At 44.7% G+C, this 5,802-nt stretch overlaps 1 pseudogene; it reads right to left on the reverse strand.

Moving 5' to 3' along the window:
• Window positions 1-1,523: 1,523 nt before the first annotated feature.
• LOC147114322 (protocadherin alpha-C2-like) lies at window positions 1,524-5,362 on the reverse strand (annotated as a pseudogene).
• Window positions 5,363-5,802: the final 440 nt, after the last annotated feature.

Consider the following 5,802-nt stretch of genomic DNA (forward strand, 5'->3'; position numbering starts at 1 on the left):
CATCCTGCTGTGCCACTCATCGCATCCCCATCACTCGGGTTTCCCTACCCTACTCCTGCACATCCTTGCTCACACCAACTTACCTTGCACCTCCACCCATCCCTCACTATCTACATAATCACTTCCCCATCTCACTAGCCACCCCTCAGCCTCACCCTCATCCTTGTCCAATCATACCAACTAACAACACACAAGCATAGGCAATTGGGTGTTTTACGCAATGTTCATGTAAATTTTCTGTTAATGTGTTATCAAACATTAAAATCTTTTTTTTCAAAACTTTGCCTTCTTGGACGGGTGTTTGTGCACCTTTGGAAGAGTCTTAGTGAGTTCCAGTCAATGGTGAGACATAACATCACCCCACCCCACAATGGTGATGAGTGTGAAAGGAATGTCTTGGACATTGTACAGATGCTTTATGATGCTGGTGTGGGGTGGAGGCAAACTGGCGCATCATGTGGCAGCCGGGGTGTACAGCATTAAGTGAAGTAAATGTGGCCATGTTGAGGTCATCCCTGGCCTCCCGGGCAGCAATATGCTCCGGTGCTGATGCCCTGTGTCCTGTGCAGCATCAGGTGATTGCGAAGAAGGTTGGTGGTTTTGGTGGTGCATCTGGTCTGCCTGGTGCTGCTGGTGTTGGGGTTGATCATGGTGGGATTCTGAGGACCAAGGTGAGATTTTCTCAAGGACACCGATGCTGATGGAATAAATGGCAGGTGAGGTTGAAATGACAGTAACGTTTCATGATCTACTGAGATCATTGAAAGGTTTGCGCCACTGCAGCCTGCTCCTCGTGACCACATCCCTGCTTGTGTCCTCCTGTGCAATGTGCAACCAGGCTGCTTTGATCTCCTGGGGAGTTCTCTTCCGCAAATGGAAAGGGAAGAGGGCCTCCATGCATGCGGTGACTCCCTCCATAAGCATATGGAGGGAGTCATGGGAGAGCCTGGGTGCAGCCGTGCACCTCTGTGCAGTGCTTGTCAGTATTAGCAGCACTTCAATGCTGTCGAACACGGAGAGCAGAACTGTCAAATCAATGTGCGCATGGTCCCTTTAAGAAAAACCGGCTGATGACGCGTCATCAGGTGACGTCATCAGACCCGCTTCCTTCATTTGGCCAGCAAACGCGCTGGGCGGGTTTAACAAGCCCAATCATCGTAAAATTCATTTCACAGTGCGGGCTGGAGTCAGCAGCAGGGACGCTCCCCGCCACCGACCCCGGCCGGACCGGAACCGCCTCAGTGGGCGAAATCACGGTAAAGTCATGACTGCGTGTTGCAGATGCAATATGCGGAAGCGATGTATTTACAATTATATCTCTGTGGAGTTGCTCACCATTAGGAGTGTTTATGCTATACAGGCGATAACATCAGTGCCACTAATTGATGCTAACTAAATAAATCAAGTTTCATCTTTTACAAAGGAATCTGGGATGTTTATTGTCGTTTTGGGGATTCAGTTCTTCAGTGAATATTTTAATGAGCCAGCAATGTGGTATGTAATACACACCAATTCTAGGTAGATATCTTGTCATCTCTCATCTGGAGTTTTGTCTGCAATACTGGGCACAGCATTTAGGAACATTGTCAAGACCTTAGGGAGTGTGTGGAAGATATTATCTAGAATGGTACCAAGGATGAGGGTCTTCAATTACGTGGCTAGACTAGAAAAGCTGGGATCGTTCTCCTTAGCGCAGCAATGGTTACGTAGAGATTTGGCCGAGGTATACAAAATTATAATCGGTTTTGACATAGTAAATAAGGAAACTCTGTTTGCACTGACAGGGTTGTCGACAAACAGATTTAGTGCAATTGGCAAAGGTGGGGAGACTTTTTTTAAATCTGGAATGCGCTGCCTGAAAGGGCGATGGAAGAAAATTCAATAGTGACGTTCAAAAGGGAATTGGTTATATAATTGAATAGCAAAAAATCGCACTGGAATTTTGTGCGGCGCGGGTACCAACTGAATAAAAAATAACTACATTACTTACCCAACAAACCAATTTTTTATATCAAGTCTGGAGCACGGTGGAGAATGTATTTGCCTTGATATATTCCATTTAATTGCTATATACATTTCTGGGGGGCATTATGTAATATTTGCAGACGGAGCAATTCACTAAAAAGCGCCAACGGCCTGACAACTTGCACTGATAAAACCAAAGAATTTAATTCAGCGTGGGATGAGAGAGAAATGTTTTAGTTTTATGCAACGTTACAGTTACTGGTGAATGCAACCCAGGCCCTGAAATTATTCTTGTCATATTAAGCAGTTTAACATACATGCGATGCAACATCACTACAGCAGCGGAGCGAGGAATGACAGAGAAACACATTGATATGTACTTCAACCATGTGGTAATTGAAACAATTATAAGCCAGGTTTCATGCTAACGCTAATTAAGTATGTACTGTTAAAGGCTGTCAGAAAAGCGGCAGGTATATTCAGCATCTCTGACACATAGGAACAGACGAACAGCAGAATGCAATTTGGCCTATCAGGCCTTCTGCTATCAAAGTGTGGATCTATCCATATACAAAAAACGTACCCACTAATTCAACGCATAGCATATAGCTCTTCACCAAAGTGAATTATCTGGCATTCCCAGCATTGAAATCGCTTCTAAATTCTTTTCTTGCGTGGGTGTCCAGGACACCCAAATCATTGAAAGGCAGAGTAGGATTACAGGGCTTTAGGTACAGAAAATCACTCTTCGATGATTCTGGTGATAAACACACGGCATAACGATAACCTTCAGTCTGAGCAGGTCCGGTATAATTAATTGGTTCGTTTGCTGCAGACCTCCGATTAAAAGTAACATTCGAATTCTTTCGTCTGTAACAACAAACTGTAGAGTTGTAGTCTTCAGCGATAGTACTGTCTTGTTTAAACTTCAGGACGACCAGAAAAATGATGGTTACAAGAAACAAAAAGGAAGTTGAGCCTAAAATGATGATTAAATAACGATTTAGACGCGAAAAATACTCCGACTCTCTGGGTTCGTCACTTCGTTCAGAAGATTTTTCTGTTATATTAGACAAGATTGAAAATGAGATTGTGACCGTACTAGAGAGACTCGGCTGTCCATTGTCCTGCACACAGAGGAGCAGTCTTTCGGTGATGATGTCTTGGTCCCTTAAACCTCGTGTTGCTCTGATTTCCCCAGAGAGAAGCCCCACAGTAAACAGACTGGGATCAGTGGCCTCCAACAGTTGATAGGAAAGCCGTGCGTTCTGACCTGAATCGGCATCAGTGGCGATTACCTTGGTAACCAAGTATCCTGGATAAACGGACTGGGGGACAATCTCCACTGATGCTGAACTGTTCCACATTAAAGGTGAAACAATATCCGGCACATTGTCATTTTGGTCCAAGATAATAACATTCACGATGGCAGTGCTGCTCAGTGGGGGAGATCCAGCATCTTGAGCTTGAACTTTGATCTGGAAATGTTTCAGTTGCTCATAGTCAAAGGAGCGCAGCGCGTAAATGTTCCCATTTTTGGAGTTAACCGTGACGTAAGGAGATCCACGGCCCTCGTGTATCTGAGTTTCCAGAATAGAATACACAACGTCACTATTCTGGTCCAAATCTGAATCCAAAGCGGTAACAGCAAATATAGAAGCTCCTGGAGTGTTGTTCTCCATCAGATACACGTTATATAAGGATTGTGTGAACCTCGGTGCGTTGTCATTGATATCAGAAACCGAAACTAAGAGGGTTTTATTTGAAGTAAGTGGTGGAGACCCTCCGTCCCAAGCTGAAATGGAGATGTTGTAAATTTGAACGTTTTCACGATCCAAAATGTCATTGGTAATTAACTTCTAGTTGTTTCTCAAAGATTTTTGAAGTTTGAACGGAAGTTGCACTGGAACATGACACTGAACTTGCCCATATTCACCAGAATCTAAATCTGTTACACTGATCAGCGCGATCACAGTCCCCGGAGGAGCATCTTCCGGCACTGCGCTCGTCACCAAGGTCACGTCTATTTCGGGTACATTATCATTCGTGTCTATTAGTCACAGAATCACAGAATCACAGAAACCCCACAGTGCAGATAGAGGCCATTTCGGCCCATCGAGCCTGCACCGACACATATCCCACCCGATCCCCGTAACCCCTACACCAACACATATCCCACCCTATCCCCGTAACCCCACGTATTTAATCCCCCTAACACTAAGGGTCATAACTTTGGCACGTGCTGCCATACCGGCTGGAGTCTTATCCACAGCTTCCACATCAATTTCATAAACACTTGATTCTTCAAAATCCAATACTCCTTGAATGGTAATCTCTCCAGTTTCCGGGTCGAAGTCGAACAACTCGCGAACGCTTTGGGAAACGTGGCTTGTGAAAGAATACGTCAGCTCAGCATTCATACCTTCATCTATATCAGCAGCGTGGATTTTTATCACCAAAGTACCTTTGGGGGCGTTTTCTGCTACACTGGATCTGTAAATTTCATGATCAAATACAGGTGCGTTATCATTCGCGTCCACTACAGTCACCGTAATGCGAGCTGTGCCAGATCTCAGTGGTACGCCACCGTCAATGGCCGTCAATACAAGATGAAAGGTAGACTGTTGTTCACGGTCCAAGGGTTTCTCTAATAACAGCTCGGCACTTTTACTCCCATCAGATCTTGCCTGAACTCTGAGGCCGAAGTGTTCGTTTGGACTGATCTGGTAGGTGCTGATAGTATTTGTGCCCACGTCCGGGTCGTGCGCGCTCTCGACAGGGAAGCGCGCCCCTGGCGCATTTGACTCACTGATCTGCAGGCCGAATTCAGTGTTCGGAAATCTGGGTGAATTATCATTTACATCTAGTATTTCCACTGCAACGGGATGTATTTCCAAAGGATTCTCCAGCACTACTTGCAAAGAAAGGGAACAGGTAGAGCTTTGTCTACAAAGCTGTTCTCTGTCGATTCTTTCATTAACAAATAAAATCCCATTTTCCAGATTTACCTCCATGTATTGCTTCCTGTCATCGGAGACCAGCCGAAACCTGCGAGCCGATAATTCCCAAACATTTAGTCTCAAATCCTCAGCGATATTCCCAACAAAGGCCCCGTGCTCCAGCTCCTCGGGAACCGAGTAGCGAATTTGACCCGAAACCAGGTCCGAGACACAAAGCAGGAAAATAAAAGACGCCCCGCTTCTGATTGTATTCGCCATTGTTCTCGGCTGAATTTTATTGTAAAATTTCAAAAAATCGTCCAATCGATTGTGTTTACTTTTCTGTTATGCCGCCAAAGTATTCGAATATATATTCATAATATATATACTAACGTGTAATCGATGAATATAAAGGCTCGACCTGAGCAGCTTTGCTGAACATGACCGCGCAGCATAAACGCAGGCACCGTCTGTCTCTTCGCTTCTGTTCTGCGTTTCCCTGAAGGGGAGGGGTAGATCTCTGGCAGCGTCTCAGCTGCCTATTGGTAGACAGCGACACGAAGAGCCTCAACCAATAACTGCAGCAACTTTTCTTAAAGCGAGACTGTTTCGAAATCATTTGTCATATTACAAACGAAATGTTTAGGAGTGCGCAATTTAAAATCACCTCAAAAGCACATGTAAAATTGTAGTTCAGTTTTGCAGTATTATTTGTAAAATCGGTATAATATACTGCAGCAGAAATCCAGAGGCTCCTAGCAATAACATATTCCAGTTCATCAATAGTCGCCGCTCATTCAAATCCATATTGTGGTCCTGATAGCCGTACGCGTAGCATCCGATTTATTAAGGCTCAGTATTACTCGTGGTATACCTCATGCAATCTATAGATTACAGT

The sequence above is a fragment of the Somniosus microcephalus genome, chromosome 8 (genome assembly GCF_052327205.1).
Source record: "Somniosus microcephalus isolate GS21.2 chromosome 8, FLI_Smic_1.0, whole genome shotgun sequence".
Classification (NCBI taxonomy): Eukaryota; Metazoa; Chordata; class Chondrichthyes; order Squaliformes; family Somniosidae; genus Somniosus; species Somniosus microcephalus.